Source organism: Equus asinus, chromosome 4 (assembly GCF_041296235.1).
Source record: "Equus asinus isolate D_3611 breed Donkey chromosome 4, EquAss-T2T_v2, whole genome shotgun sequence".
NCBI lineage: Eukaryota > Metazoa > Chordata > Mammalia > Perissodactyla > Equidae > Equus > Equus asinus.
Genome location: NC_091793.1, coordinates 77596107 through 77622786, shown reverse-complemented (window position 1 = coordinate 77622786; position 26680 = coordinate 77596107). Strand labels below are relative to the sequence as shown.

At 40.3% G+C, this 26680-nt stretch overlaps 1 protein-coding gene across 8 annotated transcripts in view; it reads left to right on the top strand.

The window, feature by feature from the left end:
* The window catches only part of NCKAP5 (NCK associated protein 5), a 916285-nt gene that overhangs the window by 207939 nt on the left and 681666 nt on the right, over positions 1-26680 (top strand). For 2 of the 8 annotated variants that reach the window (XM_070507567.1, XM_070507568.1), the window contains exon 1: positions 9616-9921. The exons of the other annotated variants lie outside the window; for them this stretch is intronic. The gene's annotated coding sequence lies outside the window, so the exon portion shown is untranslated. Of the gene's footprint in view, positions 1-9615; positions 9922-26680 lie in introns of those variants that run through there. 8 annotated transcript variants of the gene reach the window in all.

Below are 26680 nucleotides of genomic sequence, written 5' to 3'. Positions count from 1 at the left end.
ATTATCTTTGCGAATTTTTGACCTCTTAAATCTAAAATATTTTTATAGGTATTCTTGGAATCTTTCTTTCACTCCAAGTGTTTAAGCACTGAGTACCCAGAACAATGAAAGAATGCTTTGTTTTGGAAGTAATGTATAAATATTTACACAATAATACCAACTTTTGCTGGGCTACAAAAACCAGATTCCACCTAGGACTTGCCTGAATTGCCTCGACACCCATAAATGTGCCTACTCTCCAAACCAAACATCCTTTAGCCCTAAGAACATAAAAGAAATTGGATAGACCAGTAGTTCCAAAGCACTTTCAGAGCCATTTTATTAAGACTTGGGTTTCTGGGAAAGTTTTATTTTATCACTCAGCTATTATCTTGAATCTGCCTTTCCCTCAAAGGTTTTTGTTGGCCTTAATTCAATTCTCTACCTTCTGGGCTATCAGTGTTTTGTTGAGCCCTTTTCCACCCAGACAGATAAAAGGATTTGGTGACAGTTTTCAATTGTATTAGTACTAAAACTTTTGTAGGTATAGGATTTCTTTGTGTAGGCTGTTCCCTCACTATGACTTATTTAGGCTATTACTTATTGGCCCATAAAACTGGCCTGACTCTGCAAAATAACTCACTAATTCTTCCAGAGTGGAAACACACATGTAAATAATCCAGATGACCATCTGAGTGGCTCCTGGTCTATCATACAGGTCCGTTTAGTAAAGAGATCTCTGGCCAATAGAAGTATCACCTAAACTTCAGCTTCCAAGGCTCCTGTTGTACTCTCGAGGAGTAGCTGAAGTAGAAGGAAGCAGATTGGCAAAGAAGTTATGGTGCCAAAGTTTAAGTCTCTGAGAAAGGCTCCTATACACAGAATAGTGGCCATGGCTGGTCATTCCTTGCTTGATGCAGAAAAAGAAAATACAGCTAGTTAAACAGAGAAAAATGTTCAATTTACCAAATTAATGACGCTCAAAAATATTAGACAGCATTCCATTTTTCCATTAAGTTACCCACTCTTTCAAAAAACTTTAACAGCTGATCTTCATGGGCAAGTGGTAAAACTTGTTCTTCCATGTTTTCCTGGTGACATTGTCTACTCGTAAGTAATTTGGCACTGTATATCAAGAGCCATAAAAATGTTCTGATTCTTGGACCCACTAATTCTCCTTTTGGGAACCCCAAATACGGAGGAATTATATGAATAAAGATGTTTATCACAACAATGTGGAAAATATTACAATATGAGAAGGAACTAGAATGCCAGCAATGCAGAAATGGTTACAGATATTATAATAACCCCATTTTACAGATGCATAAAGTGGAGAGACTTGTATCATATGATCTAATCAACACAAATATTTATTGTCTTCTATGTGCCAGGCTCTGTTTCAGGTTCTGAGACTACACTGATGAACAGAATAGTTACTGTTTGCTGCAGAACCCATGAAGCTTATGGTGCGGCAGGGGAGTTAGCTATTAGTGAAATTAACATGCCAGCTTCACAGCCCCGTATTTAGGAGGGCCAGTTTGATTGTTTAAAGATTTGCCTTAAACATGCTACTTGACAGACTTATCTTTGGAGCTGACTCAGTGTGCAGGATGGATGACCTTGATCTTGTGTGTATCTGTAGGTTAATAGCAACAATAGGCAATAGGAACACTGGAGCCCCATGTAGGAAGGAAGGTGTGGAACCCTCAGAGTACTCAAGTGATCAATGCTATTAGGAGATCTGAAAGCCAAGGGTTTTAAGCTCAGCTTAGTCTTCTGGTGATGTAGCTTAGTCTTTAGGGTACCAGCATTGCTGCTTCTCTCATGTATGTGTTGTTATCCTTTTTAATCCTGTGTACTAGAAACAGAATATGAATAATTGATGAGCAAGTTTTATTGTATTTCATGAAACTATAATGATGCTAAGTTTGTGGCAAGATACAGATAATGCAGTTTGACTGTAAACCGTGATGTTCCCTCTTCAAAGTTTAATGAGCTCTTGCTGTGACAAAGGGCAACATTAGCCACTAAAAAAATAAAAATTCGCTTTTCAACCTAATTTGCAGATATTGAAGCAAAGGTTAAGGAATGATGTAATGGTAAATTCCATGATTTGGATATTTATCTGTTCCAACTGTTTGGCAAATGTGTATATTTCAGAGGGAAACAAATTTGTTTCTTCTAAACAGGACGCTTTCTTATATGGATGATTTTAGAGTTATGAATCACTAGCAATTCTTGAGTTTGGGGTTGTGTTTTCTTAATTTTTATTTTCACATAAGTGGATTTCATTCTTCTCTTCATTTTCATGGCAAGCTTATTGCTTGTTTCTTGTTTTACTGATCAAGGGAACTTGTTTTATTACCCCTCACTTACTTATTTATGAGTATCACCTCCACCCCCCTCCTCCCATTTGATATCACTATCATCAAGAAACACTTGCTTCTGAAGTGTAGATATGATTGCTAAAAAATAAAATAGTCTTCTCATTTATACACAGATGCTAGCCTTGGTCTGCTATCAGAAAGACCACTCATTAACCTGGTTAGCCTGGTTCTCGGTGTCTCTCTGCTTCTGCCAGATTTGTAAAGCAACATGTTATTGCTTACCACTGTGGAGATCTCAGCTGATCTTTTCAACAACTTCAGAATGTTTTCTCTAAGAAAGAGTCAGTGAAACAAAAAAGCCACATCAAAGAAGCAGCCTTCAGGGCTTCCAAGCTGTGTACCCTGGAAGTGGATCTCTCCTTTTCCACCTGGAAAGGGCCAGGGGTGGGAGTGGGAGGTGATTAAAATGTCACAGCAACATACAGTAATCAATCCTATGCTGGAAGTAGATTATAGATTTGAAGACAACTTGAAACATCCAGTTTAAATATAGGAAATATGGAGAGTGGGTCTAACCAACTTGCCAGAAAAGCCGGGTTCTGTGAAAATTTGCCTTCTGGGAACTGTTATTTCAATATTCTGAAGTTCTGTCAAATGCAGTACTTGTTTCTCCTGTCTCTCATTGACACTTGGGCATCCTAGCAGAACCAGATACCGGAATTCAAGGAACTCTAAAAAATAAAACTATTTCCAAGATGAATCAAAACATTATGTAGCCAGATTTTCTTTTTCTCTCTCAAAAAAAAGTTTTGAGATTTTAATTTTTTTCCTGTTACTGTATAGTATAAATAAGCACTGTTTTAAAAATATTTATCTTATTTTCAGTTGCCTTAATATAGTTTCTGATTTTCTAAAAGATTTTATTTCTTGAATGTTCCAGATATACACAATTCCGTGAGTAATTATTGTTTTTATGTATTATTTTCCAACATTTGTATCATGTATTTCATTTTCACATCTTGTTACATCTGCTGGTTGCTCTAAAACAATGTTGAAAAGTGTAGCAGTGATAGAGGACATCTTTACTTACAACTCGAATGTGACTATGATTTGTATTGGTTTCTGGTAAATACTTTCTCATGCTTAGGGAGCTTCCTTTGATGTTTATTTTACTTAAAGTCAAGAGCTCTCACAAAATCATAGTAAATGATTTTCAGCACCTAAGGATATAATCACATATTTTCATTTTAATTTGTTAATATAAATTCAGTTGATAGATTTTTTAAATGTTGATTCATCCTCACATAACTAAAATAAACTATGCCTGGTCATATTTTATTTTATTACAAAGCTGAATACAGTTTGCTAGCACCCTATTTAAAATACATTTAATTTTATAAATGAAGTTAAAGTTTCTTTTTCTATGTTAGTTTTATCAGACTTTAGTGTTAGGATATGCTGGTTTAATAAAGTTAACTGTAAAACTTTTCATTTCTTTCTTTTCTCTGGGACAATTTAAATTATATAAGAATTTTCTGTTAGAATTTGATAAAATTAGGGGCTGGCCCTATGGCTGAGTGATTAAGTTTGCACGCTCCGCTTTGGTGGCCCAGGGTTTTGCGGGTTCAGATCCTGGGCACGGACGTGGCATCGCTCATCAGACCATGCTGAGGCGGCGTCCCACATAGCAGAACTGGAGGCACTCACAACTGGAGTATACAACTGTGTGCTGGGGGGCTTTGGGGAGAAGAAGGAGAAGAAGAAAAGAAGATTGGCAACAGATGTCAGCTCAGGTGCCAATCAAAAAAAATTTGATAAAATTACCATATTTGTTTATTTTAAAACAATAGATCTGTAGCAACATTTTTATTTGCTTTTGTTTTCTTCAGCCTTATACTTCTTATATTACTTTTAGTCATTTATATTTTGCTTGAAAAGTTTTCAGTTCTTGTTGCAATGTCACTGAATTGCATATAATCTCATTTTTTCAAGTTACTTTCCTGCTCATCAACGTCTTATTTCTTAGTCTTTGTGTTGTGGGGCTTTTATCTTTTTGCCTTGATCAGGATGCCAGAGAGTTGCTTATTTTATTTGTCTTTTCAAATAACCAGTTTTCAGTTTAATTCATCCCTTGTTTGCTTCCTGCTTTTTAGTTTTGATGTTGCCCCTCTCTCTGGAACATCATCCTGAGGTTTTCGCATGGTTCTCCGTCCCTCATTATGAAAGCCTCAGCTCCAATGCCCCAGAGAAATCTTCACTGCTCACCTTTCCTGATCACCATCCCATCCCAGGACATCCTTTGCCTTACCCCATATTATGTTCTTTATAACTTGCATCACTATCTGAAATCATCTGTTTATTTTTAAAATTCCAAATAGAGTTTATTAGAACGGTTTTAGATTTACAAAAAAAATTGAGAAAGTAGTATAGAGAGTTCCCATATACTCCACATCCATTTTCTTCTATTATTAACATCTTACATTAGTATATACATTGTTCATAATTGATGATACGTTATTATTAACTAAAGATCATACTTTATTCAAATTTCCTTAGTTTTACCTAATGTTCTTTTTCTGTTCCAAGAGCTTATCAGAATACCATCTTTATATTTAGTTATCCTGTCTACTTAGGCTCCTCTTGGTGACCAGTTTCTCAGTCTTTTCTTGGAATACTGGTCAGGCAATTTGTAGGCTGCTACTCTGTTGAACCTTGTCTTTTCATGATTACACTGGGGTTATGGGTTTAGGGGAGGAAGACCACAGAGGTAACATGCCATTTTCATCACGTCAACTCAAGGGTGCATGCTATCAACAGGATGTATCACTGTTGATGTTGACCTTGATCACCTGGCTGAGGGAGTGTGTGTCAGGTTTCTCCACAGTGAAGTTACTATTTTCCACCCCGTTTCCATATTGACCTTAGAGAGTAGGGAGTTATACTCCTCATCATTGAGGGTGGATACCTACATCAATTATTTATCCATTAAGTTTTTATCCATCTATTTATTATGTATTATTCACTGCCACATCCACTGAATCTAGAAGAGTAGCAAAAACCAAGGAAACAACAACAAAAAACAACTCCTAGTCACTGTTCAATAAATATTTGTTGAATCAATTAATATATAAATTGATTACTAGCCAATGTATTTTAGGGTTTTTCCTATCCTCTTTGCTTCAAGTTTGTTTTCTTGGGTCCTTTAATTCCTTAGGAGGAATATTTAATTCATTTATTTCACTCTTTCTTTTTGAAATAAAAACGTTTAAGGCTATATATTTTCTTCTGAGCTTAGCTGCATCCCAGTTTTGGTATGAAGTATTCTTGACTGCTGTGCTTATGTCTGAATAACCTGCACTTCGTACTTTTATTGCATTTTTGATCCTTGGTTTAGTGAGAAGACTGTTTTTTAATTTAAAAACTCTTAGATTTTTGTGTTTTTTTGTCCTTTCCTCATTCACTTTAAGGATTTATTTTTTTTGTGGCCACATACTACATAATTTTCTGTAAATTTACATCCCATGGGCATAAAAGAAGACTATGCATCTTCTGCTCATAGCATACAAATTATCTACTTATATACACACAAGTAAAAACTTTGTTCTCAATCTCCTTCTGGCTCCCCATTTGATATACTTAGAATGTTGGTTTTAGACTCTTAACTGTATTTGCCATTACAATATTCATCTTCTGTTTCAGGAAAGAAAGTTTTTTAGCTTTTATATTGTTGCAATTCACTATATGTTGTTGGCATCCATTTAGATTTCACTTTAGCTTTTAGTTATTCTTTGCTTATTACTTTTTATTTCCCCCTTTCTCCCTTTTGCCGCAGAGCATTAGTTTCCACTGCCCTCTAGGCCTGAAATACTCTCTTCCATTAAATCCTTTATCCCCTTATTATCTGATACATTCCCTATGCTGACAGCTCCCCAAATTATTTTATAAAGAGGAACCATATACATACTGTTTTATAACTTGCTTAGCCCCAGACTAGTATGTACAAACACCAACTTCATCTCCACGTAGGTGTTTCTTATTCCAAAATAGACCTCTTGATCTGTAGGTCAGAAACTTGCTCTTTCTCCACTCTTCCCCTGCCCACTGATGGTTCAGTTGTAAACCTAAAACCTAGGAGTTACCCCAGGTTCGATCCCCTACTCAGGGAGATGCTAGGAACAGAGGATGGTGACCCCCGCCAACTGTGCGCCCAGAGGGGATCCCCATACACTCTGACTCTCCCCTTTGATGTGGATCTTGGCATCCGAAAGGCTTCCTTGTAGGAAAACCATCAAATCATTGGCCTCGTTTAGAATTTAACTACATTTTATGGCCTCCTGGACTATGAAGTTAAAAGTCACAAGACACAAAAAACACAAATTACAATAATGCCTTTCATTTTCTTGGTCAAGATGCTTTGAATTGCAGAAATGTTTTTATTTTTATAACTCTATCAAACGTTTTTGTGAAGGTTTGTTCCCTCTTACCTGAGGCTTAAATTCTAAAACAGGGCTTCTCAGACTGTCACGTCCGTGCCTCCGAGCCACCCAGGGAGTATGTAGAAATACAGATTCTGATTCAGGAAGCCTGGGGAGGGCCAGGTTTGTACATTTCTCAGGTGATGCTAATATTGCTCATCCTGTGGACTACACTTTGCGTAGCAAGGTTATAAGGTCCTTTGGGATTTTTTTAAATTTTGTTTTTGGATTTAGTTTCTGAGACCATCAAAAAAGGAAATCTCTATAATTGGTGTACACATTTCATTTTTTACGTCAAACTTTTCATTCAACTTGAAAATCCATATTATTTCTTAGAGTTGGCTGTAAATATTTGTTTCAAAAAGTCAACTGAATTCTAAAGAATCAGAATTTGTTGGCTCAGACAAGATGCAAAATAATTCATCATATAATATGACGTCAGTTCCCAAGATGCAGTTCTAACATGATCCGAGTAATAGCAGGTTGAGTGGCTGATCTGTGGTCTGCCCAGGACTTTCCTGATTTTAGCACTCCAAGTCATACTTGGAAAACCTCCCAGTCCTGGGCAAATTGGGATAGTTAATAACAGCATTAGAAAGACTCTTCTGTGACCTTGAATATGTTCTATACTCCCCAAGTGACTGTTTTAAAGGCACAGTACTCTCTGACACACATGAGTATTGATGTGTATCTTAAACAACCAATCGTTTTTCCTTAATTATTCCTCATATCAGGTAGGCAGGCTTAGATCCTCATCACAGGGATGAAGTGCCTGGCCCAGGATCACATAATATTGACTGAGCCTTCAAGTTCTTTATCTATACTCATTATGAGTACACAATGCCATTTGTCTTCTAAAATAGAGGAATATTTATTAAATTGGCTTTGGGGCAATTAGTTTTATTTTGGATCTTCTCTTTAAGATGACTTATTAAAAACAAAACAAAAATTCTCTCTTCTATTTTGTAAAGCTGGATACACGAGAGATAAACAGGATACATTTTAAATTTTCTGTCTTTTGAAAACTGAATTTCTTCATGATTTACATCTGAAATGTATTTATTTCAGGTGTTATTTTCCATGAGATGTTAGTTAGTTATCTTACCATGCATGATATTATTTAAAAAACTTACCTCGCTTTTGCTAAAATTTACTACAATTGCTTTTAAAAACACATGAAGGTCATATAGCACCTCATCCTTCCGGCAAGACTGCGAGATAAATGACACAAATCCATTCTAATTGGATCCAGAAATCCCTGGGCATTTGGCAATTAGTAGTAACAATTGTTCCATTAATAATGTGTAATATCCTTAATGCCAAGTGTGTTATGTGTTATTAAGCAAAAAAGGTTCTGAAGAAGTCTTGGTTTAAAAAAAGAACAAGCTTGAGTGTGATGATTCAACATGCGAAGTGGATTTATTAAGGCTGAGATTAAACTGTGCTTAGAGGACAAGGGGTCTGGAGCAGTGTTCTGCTTATAATCACTGACTGACTAAAAAATGTCTTCAGCCACAACAAAGTAGTAGGCATTAGATGTGGGTCATCAGCTTTCACTGGAATGGTGGCGATGTCAGTTAGTATTTGTCAAAATCCTAAATACCTTGTAGTAAAATATGGCAACAGACTGTAAACATTCTTCTTAGAAACACTTGGGGAAGTGAACATGTGGAACTGGAAAATTGCCTGGGATACTTACTAATAGAGCTGCTTCCACGCAGAGATGCTCTTGAGCTTGGAACATATTCCAAATGAGATATATTGAGATCCCTGGGTTGTGATTTGCAATTCAAATAATCCAGCACTTTCCATGGCAGCCTCTTACTTTCCCCAGTGGTGGGGTCCTTTGAACGTTAACACATAAATGGGCGTCTTTGTTCTCTGGAACAGGAAGCTGAAGTAAGTTTTGGTAGAAAAGGGATTGCGTGGGCATGTTTGAGAGCCGTGTTTTGGTAGTAAACTCAAACTTTGAAAAATCCTGAAATGGGTAGATTTTGAAGTTTCTGATCATAGCTAGAGTTAAAGACCGCAGCTTAGCATTGCCCAGGGGCTCTGAAAGTCTATACTTACTATTTAAAAGAGCCATCAACCATTCATTAAGTGTCAGGAAATTTTGCATTAAAAAATCAAGGAGAGATTAGAAGGGTATGTCTCAGGTCCCTATTTATCTCTGGCCAAGCCATTTTGTCCCAGATTAATTCTTTTGACCAGAGAAGAATGTTACTCTGTTACCTGAATTCTTCTTTCCCTGGTGTTGAAAATGGGCCTCAGGCAATCTTCTTTACTCACTAGGTTTATCTGCTATTTCAAAGATCTGAGTAATCACCCATATTTGAAACACCAAAAGACCAGTAGGCTGCAGTCAGCTTTTGCTGTTGAGATATCTTGGTTCAAATGTTCATTCTTAGAAATAGCGGATGATCCAACTCATCAAGAAAAAATGAGAAATAGCTGTTCTCTTTGGTCTAATATTTTAAATGCACCTTGCCTGTGGCACTTATATAGGCAATCCTGCTAGTTTGTGGAATGATAGAGCTCTCTGGGTTGAGTTTACACTCCTTGAGGACGCAGGCCATATATTTGTCATCCTTGTGTCTTCCCAGATCTAGGCTGGCCCATTAGAGATGTCACTTTGTGTGTCACCATCTTTGGAAATTCTCTGGTCTCCTTCACTTCATCTCTCAGCAGCCAGCCTGGAGTGGGAGACTCCCCAGTACTCTGTGCTCCAGCATCATAGCACATACCACATTGCCTTATCTGTCTCCCCGACTAGACTCCGGCGATTGGATCTTTCATTTCTGTGTCTCTAGTGCCAGATGCAGTAGGCACTTAATACATGTTGAAAGAAATGAATGAACGGAAGGATCTTGATTAAGGTTAGTTGAGGTGAATTGAATAGAGCAGGCACACCCTTCAGCTATTGCCAGGGTGGGATTTAGTGCAGGTGATGTAATGTAACTTGACAGGGTAGTTAAATATTGACAGGCAGGAGGAAGCACACTGGCACTGCTCAGAAAAAGGAAAGGAAAGTCTGACTGTGGCTGTCAGATCAGAGAGCTGAGCCTGTAAGGGGCCAAACTGAGTGGCTGCAGTGGTCCTGATGACCCAGCGAGAAGCACTTGGCTTCTGCTTCAGTAGAGGTAAGGATTGGAGCCTGGCTGGGAAGATAATGGATTGTGATGTGAGTAAATGCAGACTCTACGCCTGTGGCTCGGACATAGCTGGCATCCCAGACGTTCTCTGCTGGCTGCCCATTCATATACAGCTCGAGCTGATCCTCATTTAAGGCAAAGAGCAAGAGTTCTATTCGAATCTGTCTCCCCTCACCCCAGCTTACCATACTCCAAACAACTTGTGCTTTACTGTAACTTCTTAAAGTGGTTGAAGTTGGATGCTGGTGCGTGTGTTTTGAATGCTTGGTTGAGGAATTTGTCCCTGTGAATTCATTTGTGTATTCTTTGATGCTAACGATTAGAGACAGGCACAGCAATAGAATTAGGAGGTCATAAACATGTTTGGTGCTACCTGGATCATCTGATGCTTTATATATGCAGGGGTGAGTGGGAGAGGGAGAGGTACATTAGGCATGTTTTAAGCTCTAATATGGAATGAAGGAGCAAGCTGAGGTGAGTTCAAGGAGAATACTGAGTAAGTGAGAAAATGCCAACAGACAGCAGACAGAGAAATGGTTTAAGCAGGTCTAGCTCTGCATTTAGAAAAGGGGACGTGCCACCTTGAAAAAAAGGGCCCCAGTTGACTTTAGAGAGACTGATTAATCAGCTGGCATGTCTCAGGTTAGCTTTTAAGAAAAGCTAGTGTCCTGCTCATAATTAAATAGTCACATGCAGCAATAAGAAACAGCCAAGGCAAGAAGTCTCTATTTAGCTCCTTGTCATTTAGAGAGAGAGAAAATGTTGGGTGACTGACATGGGTTCAGATCTCAGCTTAGTAAGTGACTGGTTAAGGCAGATTAATCTCTGTGAGCCTCTATTTCTTCATCTGTGAAATGGGCAAAATGAAACCTACTGGCAGGTTGCTGTGAGACTTGAGTAAAATGATATATATATATAGCACACTGGAGTCTGCTTGGCCTGTAGCAGTTCCCTCTAAAATATTAGTTTCCCTTTCCCAGTTTCTGATGGCTTATTCTGTTTTAACTTTCTTTAAACAACAGCTTGATTGAGCTATAATTCACATACTATAATACCTACCCATTTAAAGTGTACTGTTCAATAGTTTTTAGGAAAATCACAGTGTTGTACAATCATCACCATAATCAATTTTAGAACATTTTCATCATTGAAAAAAGGAAACTTCATGTCAACTAGCGGTCATTCCTCATTTCCTCCCAATGTCCCCAGTCCTAGGCAACACTAATCTATTTTCTGCCTCTATAGATTTTGCCTATTCTGGACATTTTCTATAAGTAGAATTATATAGTGTGTTATCTTCTGTGACTGGCTTCATTCACTCATCATAATATTTTCAAAGTTCATCCATGCTATAGTATGTGTCAGTACTTCATTTTTTAAATTGCCGAGTAATATTCATTGTATGGATATAAAACATTTTATTTATCCATTCATCAGTTGATGTAAATTTAGGCTGTTTCTACTTTTGGGCTATTATGAATAATAAATACTAATATGAAATTCATGTACAAGTTTTTTTAGACATGTGTGTCTATCTAATCTTTTTGATATAGTTATAAAACTAGATACTCCCACCCCATCTTCCTGAGAAGTTACGAGACGGCACAGTAGAAAATACTAGAAAAATACAGTAGAAAATACTGAGGGAGCCCACCTTAGCTAGCAGAACTTGAGGGAAATGGCAAAGTGGTCATTAGTCTCCTTTGAAATAGTGCAATCAAGGGGATCTTTGATAATACTTAAAGTCTTATGCAAAAGTGGGTAAAATAAACTGGCTTCCTATACTGGCTTCTGTGAATTTATATATCTTGAGTTCTATACACATAATCACTGTAGGATCACGTGTGTGTCATGCATGCACATAGACATTTTATTTTTTGTTTGCTCTTTGAAGAAATAATCATGAGTGTCTTACTAATTAGGAAAATAGAAGCAGCATATGGAAGGGAAGGGATTGCAAAATCAAATGTTCAAATGGCCCAGGAAAATGAGAAAAATGAATGAAATAAATGGTTCCATTTCCACAGCAACTGTGTGGCATGATGATTCACTCCAAATCACCTATGGCCTCGTTGTCATGGGGACATTAGGGCGTGGTGATGACTATGGCAATCTACAGAGTACATGTAGAGAGCACATGTCCTGTCTAAAAGAGGCAGAACACATTGGAACTCCAGCTGATTGTGGTCATGTAAGGTACATGAGCTCACTTAATAATGTCTTCTAATTTTTCAAGGCAATTAATTTTGAAATTTTTCTAATGTACTTTGTGGACCAAATGAACTATGCCTATGAACCATATCTCCACCCCACTGGAGATCAGTCTGTGGTTTTTAAGTGGAGTAAATCATGTCACTTGGTGACCATAACATTTTGTGGTTAATGCCAGTGTTGTTCCCTTATTAATTGTATTATTCTTAGTTTGGTCCCATTTCTTGAACCCTCTGTTTCCTATTTGGAAAGTAAAGGGGCTGGATGAAATGTGCTCAGTGGGTCTTCTTTCTTCTAATGTTCTAGAACTGCACAGGGACAGCCCTAGTTTCGGGTTCTGTCTCTGATAGCAGCGTGGAATGCATAATGGACAACAGCACAGCTTCCAACTGATGACAACTTTACCAGGCAGGGGGTCCCCTCAACACCGCCGGCCGGCACATGTCTTATAATGCTAATCTGCTTGTGACAAAATCTCCGCTTTTGGCTGAAAGAGTCCTTTCTTTTACCTTCATTTTTGAAGGCTATTTCCCAGGTAGATAGAATTCTAGGTGAAGAAGGTTTTTTTTTTCCTTTCACTGTGACCAAATATCTTCTCAGCCTGAACTCACTCTAGGGGTAAAAAATTCCATCACTTTATTACTGTACTAAAACACTTGCATTTATTGATTTGCCTATTTTTTATTTATTTACAACTTATCTATTATAAGTACCAAGGGCAAAGGAGTTTTCTAGTTCTGATATTTGAGGATTTCATGGCAAAATATTTCTAGTTGAAATGTCCAAACACTGCAGAGACCACAGCCCAGCCATGAGAGCTCTCTGTGTGTTAGCCACCACATCGGGTACGTGCCACCCAGTTGTACCTGGTGTTGGGCCACAGGCCTGGGAAGCAGAGGAATGAAACAGCAGCACTGATGCCAGCTTGAACTCTTGGGTTCTCTGTTTTTCCCTCTGATCCTTCTTTTTTCTCACACGGGGGCTGGTGTGGGAGTAACTCATCAAAACAATACTAAGGGAACCACATATTTTCGTATTTGGGAGTAGCCCAGAGGTCTGAACAGTCTAATTACTACATACTTAGGTTCAGTGTGCTTTCCATTCCTTTCTGTAATTTATTCCTCCAGTCATACAAGGTAGAACAGAGCTACTGTCCTGTTTTGAGAGTTAAGGAAATTGAGATTCAGAGCTTGTTCAAAGTCTCAGAGTCAATTAGCAGCAGAACTGAAATCAGGATGCCCATCACCCAAGATACTTGTCAGTCACTTTGCCACAAAGACAATTCCTGTCTCAGCTAAATAAAGCATTAAAGCAAGGTTTAAGAAGTCCTGAGAAGCAGGTTCTACTGTTATCCTCTGAGAAAATGTCAGTTGTAAGGAGCAGTTGGTGAAGGTCAAAATCCTGTGTTGCATATATTTAAATGAAGTAGGCCTCCAAATTTCTTCCCATCTACTCCTTGCATTCATGCAAGTTTGCCTTTAAAACTCTTGACTAAAAAAATTTTAGTTTTGGTTAAAGCAGCACAAGTGTATGGTGACAGTTGGAAACCAGAGTTTTGGTGGTGAACACGATGCAGTCTACACAGAAGCTGAAATATAACGATGTACACCTGAAATTTACACAATGTCATAAACCAAGATGACCTCAGTAAAAGAATTTTGAAAAGATCTTAGTTTTAAAATAAGAAATATATTCCCGTGCCACCAATTTTAGTGTTTAACAGCCCTCACTGTTTGCAATTCTTTTACAAATTTCAAAGAAATGTCTCACTTTGCAGTTTACATTCATTTTTCCCTACTCTTTTTCTTCTCATTCAAAATGTTGAACAGCTGGCCACAGTGACGACATAATAGCTCTTCTACCATTATGGCCTCCTCGACCCACTCCACCTCCAGCCTTCTCTTCTCCAGGCAAAATAATACCAGGGCCATTTACCCTTTGCTCCTAGGTCCTATTTCGCCATCCTTTGATCTACATTGTGGTTCTCCTCTGAATCCTCCAGTTGCAGGCCCAGGAGGACAATAGCTCCATCTTGTAAAAAGTGCACTGAGGCCTCTCAAATGAGAGGTCACAAAGCCTGGGGCTCCCATCCCAGCCCCTCAGATTAGCATATTTCCCACATTGTGCACTGCAGCATTCGCTCTCTGCTGGGAAGGACACCTGCCACCATTCAGGCAGTTTGCCGGCTGGTTGGCAGACTGACCTCCTGAGCTCACAAAATCAACCTGGGAAAGAGAGTCGGAGGTTGATTGCATGCTGTGACATCTTTAGGAGTGCCGCTGGCTCACCTTGTGGGAGAGAAGTGCATGCCTTCTGGGGGAATGGCAATCGGGGTTAATGGGAAATTGCCATTTGGAGTTGTCACAAATCATGAGATGCTGGGAGAGCCGACCCTTCTGGATCCTCTGGGGCTGCTCCGAGCAAAGTGCCTACTGTCCGGGGCCAATAATTAGAAAAACGAAATGAGTCAAACGGAAGAGCATGTGGTCCTTAAAAGAAACAAAAAACAAACAGTACATTCTTCTTATTTTAAAATATACTCTATGGAGCAAAAAGAAAGATATTTTTATGATTCACATAAAAGAGTAAGAAGAAAAGTGTTTTTATTTTAAGCAACATTCTAAAAGCAGGGTATCTAGCAGCCCTTTTGTTGGAACTTACATTTCTCACTCTAATTCTGAGCATTGCCCCACCCTTCGATGCATGCAAAACCAAACGTTTGGCAGTGAAAGGAGTTTTGTAAAATAAAAAGATGCTGCCCTTGAAGGCTCCTTTTTCTCAAACTTGAGAATTTACATGTTGCTTTGGAACTAGAGTTTTCTCCAGGATAAACTCATTTGATCCAGGGGCATGGGATGTTTCTCCCCCAAAGCTTGGTAAGAATGGTGAGTCTTGGCTGAGCTGAAATCCTACTGAGAGATAAAAACAGAAAAACAGCCTGTAAAAATCCTGTAGGATGTGTTTATTTCCATATGACATCAAACTAACTTTTTTGGATAATGCCAAAGCAGGTTACTTTCAATGCCAAATTGGACATCTTCTCCGTTCCCTACAACTCTAGTGTAACAGCAGAGGGGTACCCAGGTCTTTCAGACATAGTCAGGGCCTTTTCAAGAAGCCCCTGGTTTCCATTTGCTAGCATCCTTCTCACCAAGACAGCCCAGACGACAGCTTCTTTTCTCTTGACAGGTGCCAGATTCTCAGAAATCCTGAGGCTTTTTGAGAATGTGAAGACGTTGTTCCAGAAAATATATTTTTCCTCTTGATTCTGATAGGTAATTTCTGAAAAACAAATCTAAAGGGCTGCTCGATTAAGCCCCATGTGGGATCACCCATATCTTGGAATTAGGAAAGCAGAACACATGTGTTTGCTAGGAAAGGATGACTAGAACGAAATGTCCACTAGTTTCATTCTGTGAAAGAAAGGACCTCATCTGCCTTGTTCCCTGCTGGACCCAGGGTCCCCCATGACTCCTGGCTCGGAGGAAGGTATCCTTTAGATATCTATTTAAGGTACAATAGCCTGCCATTTTCTGAAGAGGTGGCAGACACCTAAGGTTTATCAGGGCCAAACAGAAACCCGAGATCTCTTCGTTCCAGAGAGAAATGGCTCTAAGTGAAAAATAGAAGTATTTCACTCCATGCGCCTGTTGGTTTGACTTACTTATCTCATTTCTCACAATCAAACCAAGCTGCTTGCAATCTATCAGTCACAATAGTATTTTACTTCTGATCAGATAAATTCATCTCTGGGAATCACAATCATAGTAGATCTATTATCTATATATAGCCATTCAGAATAAATATATTATAATTTCAAAAACGGAAAGAAAAACTAGTTTTTTCAAAAGTCTAGAAAAGAGAGCTTTTGTATATAGGCGGGGATGTGCGGTTGCAACAAAATATTTGAATAAGAAATAAAAATACCACTTTGAGGTGGAGCTCTATTTGGGGATTGGAGTTTATCTTAATTAAGAAAGCTGCAAATTATTTGCGTGTTCTGCTGCCCAATGGTGACTGGAACCCCTAGTGACCAAACACACTTGTTCAAAGTAAGAGCCAGAGCCCCTTTGACCTTTCAATGTATTGTCTGGGGGAGGGATGGTCAGCTGGCTCCCAAAGTGAGCTAGGCGTGCAGCTGCTCTGCCAGCTGGCCGTCACACACGTCCAGCAGAAAACTTGGAGGGGACTCATGGCTTCACCAGATGCCTTATAGCAGAGTCCAGTTGATGCTCCACACAGTACAAGCCAATTCCATATTTCATAGAAAATGACTTGGTTTGGATGTCATAGCCATTACTTTCAATCCAGCAGAGTGAGCACTTCACATTTATAGTTTGGTTTTTCAAATGCATAAGCTGTGGTCAGATCAGTGGCCACTGGCAACAGCCAGGTCACTGACTGCAGGCATTGTGCAAGGAATTCCAGGTACACAATCTCTTTGGCTAAGACACAGTGCACACGGCAACATTAATAACTCACCTCTGCCAGTATGAACTGAGGCAGCATGAGTGGGGACTATAGGATTGAATTAACCTGTGTACCCAAACTGAATAAATCTGAGGATGTAATGGACAGAAGCAGCTTGGTCTGTATATTTACTGATTTGGAAAACAGCTCAGCATAAAGGGAGCATATTGTGGGTCAAAGTTCAACACGAGGGAGGAATGAGAGAATCCTATCAGCGAATCCTTGACATAAGAGGCCACTTGAGGGACCATTAGCCAGGAACTACATCTGCCCCTGAATTTTAAATGCAATTTGACTCTCTTGATAAGTTAACTTGTGGGTTAAAGAATATGTAAGAATATCATACTTCCTCCCCATTATTAATTTGTGTGCTATGATATTCTACCTCAATAGATTCCTTAGGGGGAAATGTGATTTTCATAGCTAAAATTGTAAGAGAGTATGGTAGGGAGGATGAACCATATATTGAGCAGAATAAAGATTACACAAAGTGTATTTTAGTAAACACAAAGATGGACCTAAATATATGAGTCAGTTTCATGCTTTTTTGGTGCAGGAAAGAATGACTCCAATTCATCCTCCCTGTCTTTACCCCATTGGGTTTTTTGCCCTTTGCTGCTTGGTGATAATGGGAGCATTGCATTGCCTTTGGGGTAAATGATTCCACTTGAGCAATTTACCATGCGGAAACCAAAGGGGACAGGTTTTTAATGTGGAAAATGTTTTAACCTCAGAAAACCAAAAGGCAGACTCAATCTGGAATGACACCTTGTCTTTGAATCATACAGTGTGCATATATACAGAATTCCAATTAAACTATGTGTCTAGATATTTTCAGTTTTAGTAGATTAGGCCTTACCTAATTCCTATTCCATAAATAATTTCAGAGCATTTGCGACTTCAAGAACTCACTATATTTTATATGGTTCCTGAGTTATGACAGAAATTGCAATAGCACAACATTTAGTATGTCATTGATTTTTCTTGGAACCCATCCTAAGTGGTTCTGCGACTGTAGAAGAATACTATAATGATACCTATTATGTTCACAGCCCCAAGGGGAACCAGGATAGTGACGTGTCCTTGTATTCTCATTCATGACGCAATGTTGAACTCCAGACAAATTGTGCAAATTCAGATGACCTCTTGAAGAACCTAGCCTTAAACTCCATCAGTCTTTATAGAACAGTGGGACAAAATCTAGTGTTCATTGGGACCAGACAAGTAGCATAAATAAGTGAAGCAGGTTGGGTGGATAATGGAGCAAAGAGAAGATTTTAATGCATGTCTTCAGGAATCAGATGCTACTCTGCTTCATCTGATTGCTACGATGGGATAGCATGTTATTGTGGAAACATGGTATGGGCCCAGTGTTGCCAGATCTAACTTTTGAAGAACAGCTGGAAAATAGGATTTTTATATGAAATCTTATGATTTATAAAGGTTAGCTCATTTTCTAAAACTTTTGTTTTGAGGTAGTTATAAATTTGCATGTAATTGTGAGAAATAATACAGGGAAATCCTATACACCCTTCTTCTTACTTCCTCTAACGTTGCTTAACTACCGTATGTCACAACCAGGAAATTGACATTGATGCAATACACTGACCTCATCGGCTCGTTCTTTTTAAACTCTGTAGAGACCAATCAAAGCACATTTGAGGGACAGAGTTAGCCTGGCTTATGACTTCTGCTTGCAAGCTCTGTGTATTACAGTCTTGCTAGATTTAGGGGACCAGCCCATGCCTTTAGGACCTCATAGCTGAAGCTAGGAAAGCTGTTTAGAATCTTGCTAGAAGATGGACCTCTCCCACTCTTCCTGATGCTTTGCCAGTCTTCCAGCCTGAATCCCACACCCTCCCTGTCTACTAGTGTCCCCAGCTCAGGCTGAGCTCTGACACTTGCTCCTTCTCCCCCACTGTGCATCTCCACATGCTGGCCTCGGCTTCCACTTAAACTCAGTCTACTCTGCATGTGTCCTTCAGGCAGGCCTGTCCCTGTGGGCTCTGGCCTCAGACATGCCCTCTAGGCTCGCAGGCATCTCATATTTTCTTTCTTCAAATTCCTTCCCACCACCTTCCTCTCTCTCCCTCCCCACTGAAGGCAAACACTTCAAGGTGGTGGATACCCAAAGTGTTTATTTGTTTGTGCTGGAATTTTGAAATCTCAAATATTTTATTTAAATAAAGTGAGTCATAATTTGGGGATTACAACTATGGAGTTGTTCTGTTTTTATAACCTCTGTCATAAAAGCCAGTTTTCTGCTGTAAATGGCTTTAAGACCTCTATAATATTTAAAAAAAAAAAAGAATGCCAGCGAAGTCTTAGAATGCAGGGAGTAGAAATATGCTTCTAGATTTCCTTCTATCTTATAATAAGTGAAGGAAAAAGAGTCTTCACTGAGTGTTTCTTGATTGTTCTCACTGACCTAAGTGACTTTTCCAACCTAAGTATAGGAATAGCTCCCATGTCACAGTGTGGTCACGTCTGGTCATCATGACAGAAGGTGGGAAGAGGCATTACTGGAGAAGAAAGCACGTTAATGGGATCCCTGTGCTTTCTGAGTACCAAGGCCAAGGTCCAAATCAGGAAGAATGTGTCAGGGAAGAAAAGAGGGGCAGAGCCTAGTGCTCACGCCAGCACACGGTGACCATTATGGGTCACAGTCCAGAGCCAGCTGACTTCCCCCCATTATTTTATCCCCTGATATTGTGTGTGAATGATAGCTGGAGGCAGGAGCAATGAAATTTAGTTGGAAGCTCCTTCTCAGTTGACAATACCCATTCTCATCTAGCAGAAGTGGTGATTCTGAAATGTATGTATATTATGGAGAGAGTGCGGGGGGAGGAGAGAGAGAAAAAGATAATGGATTCCATAAACCCAAAGTTGAATTTTCCTGGAGTTTACTTCATTTCTGGCCTCCCGCACTGTTGAGCCAATGGATCATTGGGCTTATGCCACCCTTACCAAGCAAGAGCAATAGATTTTAGAAGGAAAAATAAGCTACATTGTCCCTGGGATCCCCTCCCTCTCTTCCAATTAGGCCAGAGTACATACAGACATTCTTGTCTCTGTTCTGTTTTGTACCAGCCCTCACTTCTTCAAGCCCTAGTCTCATTTTTACTCTGAAATCGAGTCTCCAGGGGTCCTGACCGAGGCTGCCTGCCCCTCCACTGGCCCGAGTGGGAAAGAGTGGTGAACTCACCCTTGAGCACACCCATTCGTCATTCTCCTTCCTGCTGCTGATCCTCCTCCTCACCCCACACCTCTCCCACTGAGTCCTGCAAGTCCCACAGTCACTTTTCTAGATGGCACGTTCCCCAGGGATTACCTGCCTTCCAATACTTAAGCCAAAAATGTTATAAAGTTTACCAAAGCCCTCCCATGACCCCAGGTATTTCTCCTCCCCTCCCCCATACCCAGGACTCCAGCAGAGAGGACATGGCAAAGGCTGGATCTTGATCTTACTGCTACTGCTGTGTGTGACACAGCAAGTGACAAAGGCTTGGGGCTTCAGCTCTCACATCTGAAAATAGAAATATGCAGTAAGGATTATTACTCTATTTTGTAGGTGAAGGAACTGAGGCTAAGAGAAGTGTAGGAAACTTTCCTGAGGTCCCACAGCTGGTAAGTGGTGTGGCAGGTCTGCATCCAGAGGGGAGGACTCGATATCAGTGGGATTTCAAGCACCCATCGCAGACTGCAGGAGGGGAGAGAAGTGGACTTCCCTTGGTGCTTTGGAGTAAATCGCCAAAATCCCTGGGGGACCTTTTAGTAACTATAATTATTGATGCCGGGGATTCTGATTTAGTCTGGGGTAGATTTGAAGATCAGCAGTTTTTAAGAGCATCCAAGGTGATTTGAATGTAGAACCATGATTGAGATTCACTTCTCTACGTCAGTGATTCTTCAGTTAGGCATCTGTCAGAATTGCCTGGAGGGCTTGGGAATATGCTCTTCTTGGGCTCCACCCCTAAAGTTTCTGCTTCTGTTAGTCTGGGGTGAGCCTGAGAATTTGCATTTTTAACAAGTTCCCAGTGATGCTGCTGCTGCACATCAAAGGTGGGGAGCACCACTTTGCATGTGCCAAAATGGAAGGCTGGGATGGGGGAGATGCTAACATTTATTGAGTACCTGCTAGGTACTAGGCACAATGATTACCTTATATGATTTAACCACTTAGGGACATTTAACCTTCCCAAGAACCTTTTGATTTAGGTATTATTATTCCCATTTAATGTATGGAGGAAACTGAACCTCAGAGAGGTTAAATCTGTGCTTCTCAAACTGGGATATATGGGGATGTAGCAGGGATTATGAAAACCACACAGTGAATAGCATATAACTTCTTGGGCCATAAATTTCATTGGCATCAGCTGTACTCTTTGCTGAACAGGCTTCAACAGTTTGAGGAGGAAATGTCCCTGTTACCTGTGCACTGATTATCTTAAATTTGATGTATATTCTAGGCCAGTGGAGCCAACAAGGAGCAGTAGATAGTCAAATCACGGCTATAAATTCTGCCCACTCTACTTCATACTTGACATGAAGCGGCAAATGGGGATTAAAATGAGGCTTGGGAATTGTTACTATTACCTTGTGGACATAGTCGTGTTTCAAAGCAACCTTGAGCTCTTGCTTTATCGGGTCTGTGATTGACTTTTATAAAGGAGTTTCCTTCATTATAACATTGCTAGTGCCATTTTTATTGGTCATTAGTTCTGTTAGGAGGACATTTCTTAAATAAGCTCTTCCTTTATCCCAGTTATTTTGTCTAAGGGTTTTCTGGTCCTTTTGATAAAAAGTCTATTTTTATATGGCCTACAGTTTGATCTTCTGCAGCAAAGTCTAAGTAAATACTTTTACTATAGAGTCATCTCTTACAGGTTTTCCCATGAACACACATTTATTCACTCTTCCTGAGTCATGGGCTCCTTTAGAAATCTGATGAACAATATAGACCCTTTCCTAGAACAGCGAGTACACACACACACACACACACACACACACGGCCTCAATTTTCAGAGCATTCACAGACCGCCTAAGCCCATCCATGGATCCTAGCTATGGGCCCCAGATTAAGAATTCCTGCCTGTAACCCTGTGAGCTTCTCCAGGACAAGGTCTGTGACTTATCTGAACTTCATTTTCTGGTGTCTAGTACACCGGCTGTCCAGGAAGGTACTCAGTCAGTGTCAGAGAATGAATGATTTCTACAAGACTGATGAAATAGAAAATGTGTTTGAACACTTGTAATTATTGTGACATAGATGTTGTGTTTATAACAGCGTGGCAGGACATTACAGTTGTAACAAGATACCCCAGGACCCCCGTTGGCCGCCCAGCAGGAGGAGGACAAGGAACATTCTGTCTGAGGCTGACTTTAGCACAATACCAATGTCCTCTGGTCTCTGACACCAAGTCTGTGCTATCAGACTCCTTCTCTTGTATTTCCTCTGCTTGATGTGAGGCCACGAACACTTGCTATTTCATCAAAGCTGGCTCCTAATATTTCTTCCTTTTATTTCATGTTTTTGCTCTAGTCCTGACTTAAGGGGAGAGTCTCCAAGCTGGTTTCCACAGTTAACCTGTCGCAGCAGGAAAGACTCTAACCCTAGGTATGGAAGGCCGGGTATTTTGGGAGGTGAAGCAGGAAGAGTCATCTTCATGCTACAGTGTCTGCAACTTACTTCAAAATACCTTAGATTGGTATGATTTTATGTATGTGCTACTAGCTTAAATTTCAACTTCAGGGACAATCAGATTCCCTAATTGGGAATCCTCATTCCTGGGGTGGTGAATCACACTCCAGGCCCAGCTTCTACAAGCATGTGGGTCAGCCATGTAACTGTTAATACCTGAGGTTTTGTGAATGTCAGAAATTGTTTTTGTTATTTTTTTTTTTTTGAGGAGGAAGATTAGCTGTGAGCTAACATCTGGGCCAATCTTCCTCTACTTTGTATGTGAGTTGCTGCCACAGCATGGCTGATGAGTGGTGTAGGTCCATGCCCGGGATCTGAACCCATGAACTGGGGCTGCTGAAGTGGAATGTGCCAAACTCAACCACTATGCAACAGGGCCAGCCCCCCTGTTTTTATTCTTGAAATTAGTAAGTTACTAATTAGCTTGATAAATTTTAGCAATAGTCTCATTGGTGAAGATCAAGGTATTAGGTGTTTGATATATATGGATTAGTTACATATATATTTAGAGGTATTTGCCACTGCGGCATCAACAGGGTTGAAGAATCTAGCAAGGCTGTAACTTGCTCCTGTAGGGATAGCACCTGAGTCTTCATTCCTATAAGTCTTTTGCTCAGGCCTCGTTACAAAGAGTTTTATTTGCCTCATGCCTGCTAAAAGGACAATAGCTTCCTGTCTCTGGGATGTTTGGTGTCTTGGTGTCTGCCTCTAGAAAACCTTTCATGACAGATGATGAGAGGAGCATTAAAAGGACAGAGATCTGGGACTTCCTTTTGCTTGTGCAATAGATTCTAAGGACCATTTTTATGCCTGCTGGCTAACACATGTTTAATGTTTCCATGTGTCTAGGAACTTCTGATCTGAGATTTGCTTTCATTATAATCCAGTAATAAGATCAAACTTCTTAGGTCCATGTTGTTATCTATCAAAAAGAACGTAAGTATTTGTGTGTCCAGATTGGCCGAGGACAGTTCACAGCACGCAGGCTATATGGAGAATTTGCTTTCAAGAGAGATTCTATATATTAGCTTTTGCTGTGGTGACAACCCAGAACAAATGCAGTAAGACTACTATAACCAGCATTTATTCCTCATTCATGGCTCTTTAGGTCAGCTCTGGCTCTGCTGGGTCCTTGCCAGCCTTGGCTAGACTTGATTCCAGGCTGCAGGATGGGTTGGGTCTGCTCCTCTCAACTTATCCCAGAGCCCAGACTCACTTAGCAGCCCTACCTGCTGTTTGGGGGCACATTGTTTGCAATGGGGAGGCAGAAGCCCAAGAGGGGCAGGCAGAAAGGCTCTGCTTGGAACTGGCACGTGGTGACTTCTACCCATGCTTCATTGGTCAAAGCCAGTTCCATGGCAAATCCCCAAATCACCGGGGCAGGAGTGGGGGGAATGATTTATACTTCTCCCACCAGCAGGAATGGGAGGAAAAGGAGAATCGTGCACAGATAATATAATCTATCACGCTCCAAGTTAAATGATAAGGCCTTCCGATGTTCCCTGTCCCCTTAGCTGTCAGTGGGATGTCAATTCCAGTCAGCTCCTTAAGCGTTAACAAGGATGTGTTAGTTTCCATACATTTGCAGTATGGGAGTGAGTCAGAAATGTGCATGGCACTAGCCTTGGCCTTGAGGAGCTTTAAGTCTCAAAGAGGAGAAATTATTTCTGCCTCGGAGGTCATATGGGTTTACCATGAAACAACATTCAGACAGAACTGGAAAAATTCACATACTACATGCAAAGAGAACACAAAATGTATGCCAGCCAAAAATCCACAGTAAGAGTGGTAATAGCGTGTCTACTGTTCCATGTTAGCACTGCTGTGCTCCACACCTCTTGAATGGAGGAGAGACCAGGGGTTCTCTGCCTCTGCTTTTTGTAGGCACACCTCCAATCAGGTGTTTCAGCCCTGCTCAGCAGGAGGAAGAAGAAAGAAAAGTACACTCGCAGGCCAGACCCAGGTCCCAGCTCCCCAATGCTGTGCAACTCTAGGCAAATCACTTAAGTTTTCAGGACCCTCAGATTTTTCACGTATAAAATGGGGCCTGTAGATGAGCTCACGAAGCCTAGGACCCCGAAAAGATAGGTATGATCTGCCTTTGGGTTCCCTTTGTCCCAGGTCCCCTCCCATGAGGGCACCAAAGGATCATGAGACTGTTCCCACCTATCCCAATACCAACTATAAAATCAAGCTCAATTGTGTACATGTGTAGTACATATTTGTACTTATTTATCGCGTACACATTTTTATTTATAGTCCAACCCTAGACTTTCTCTTCATTGTTATATGCTTTGAAGTTTAAGAAATCGTTGCATTTTTGTTGTCATGTTTTCTATATTTTGCACTGTCAGGGACGGCACTTATTATCTTTGCTCAGGATAGTCACAGTGTGAGGCAGATTTCCAAACAGCCAGCTTGGGAGCTGGAGGGATGTTCCTCCATGGCAGTGGACTCTTCTAAGTAGGCCCTGGATTCAGCTTGTTAAGTGGACGGCCGCTCTGTCATCTTACCATGGGGTAGGGGTGGCATATAGGTAATGTGATTCGTTGCCTCCCCCACATCCTCACCCCACCCCAGCCCCCACGTCAGCCTTCTTCCCAGGCTTGCTAAATTGTTTTGAATGCTGTGATAAATGGATTATTCATAAATGGAAGCCTGGGCAAATCTGGTTTGGACTGGAAATCAGTCAAGGTTTTCAAAGAAGCCAACAGGAGGGACTAGGATTAGTTTGGTTTCTCTGTTTTCATGGTGTACAGACAAGCCCAAAAGGAAAACAGCATAGTTATCCTGAGAGCAAACACTTGTGTTTCTAAGAAAACTTGAAACTCTACACTGAGCAGCACCTGAACAATAGAATCTCCTTCTTTGCAAGTTAAGGCGAAATTCCAGGAGCCCTTATTTCATCTTTAATGCCTGGCAGATAAGCATTCCTTATCACAGCACTCAGGCTCCTGTGCTTTTCAGATGCTCATGTGTGAGTTCACTTCTTTGGCAAAAACAGACATGGTGAGAGTCAAGTGTGAACTTGTGGCACAGAAATGCCCCATTTCCTGTTTAGGGGAATGCTCTCCAAGTATTCTTCGTGTTGGATCAGGAGTTGTCAGAAAGCTTGGATTCATATTAAAAACAGTGCTAAGGCCTGAAACCACTCCCCTCCCCCACTTCCACTCCCAATGGGAGAGAGAAGACTTTTGAGTTTGATAAGAACAATGCAAATCCCTTGGAAGGCAGAGCTGGGTGGAGCCTGATATGGATTTTGCTTCTTTGCTTTAAGGTTAAGGAGCTAAATTCTGGTCTGGGTCAGCTTCCCTGGGAATGTGACAATGTAGTCAGTGTCTGCCAAAGTCTGTGAATGTATTGAGTTTACTCAACAGAAAGCTATATCTGCATTCCTGCCACAAATAGCTTCCCAACTTTGATCTTTTATTAACCTAATTAATCATTAAACTTTTTTTATTAACCTCTTTTTTCTACCTGTTTTTCAGTTTCTATCTCTCACATCTTCCTCCCTTCCTCCCTCTCTCCCTTTCTTCCATCCTTATTAAGAGTTTGTTTGTTCGTTTTTAAATTGGTGCCATATCAAAGGGGCATGTGGCAGGCCAAGACATGAGCAAAACTTGTGAAACAGGGAGGTTGGATTCTCAGGCACTCCCACCTTCTTTTCTTTTCTCCTATGTTATAGTTTGTATCCCTCCTCACAGGGGTCCAGTGCATCTACGCTGAATTCTAGTCCTCCAAAGCAATGGCTTCCCCCACTGACCCACTTCTGCGTGTCTTTTTCACATTTTGCGTTTCTCCAGAAGCACTCCCCAAGACTCATCAAAATGACTCCTTCTTTTAGCTCAAATCAACTGAGTCAAGTGAAGGGGAATTGTCTTCATTCATCTGGGAGATAAAAGAACAATAACCTATATCAATATTGAGGTAAAACTGCCTAAAATCTCCTCTTCCCTGCTAGTAATTTGAGATGCTGCTGTTGATTTATTGATGTTGTGTGATTAAATGAAATCTCAACATGATGGATAAAAATAATAGGCTGGAGCTGTGTAGAGGGTGTCTTAAAAGCAGTGGATCTTGAAATTAGGGGTTTTATAGACCTGTAAATTATTCCCCCCAAAGTTTGGATATTGTCAAAGGATGACCTATGTTTTCTAATTTACCAAGAAAGGGCATCTTATGAAAACAATTGCCATTAATTAATTCAACAAATATGTATTAAGCACCTCCTATGTTGGGTTCTATTGTAGATACTGGGGATATCATGTTAAAGAAGAGAGACAAGCCCCTGCTCCCATAAAGCTACATCTCGAAAAGTGGAGACAGCAGCAGTATAGGAACCCCTGATAGAGGTGGATGCTAGGA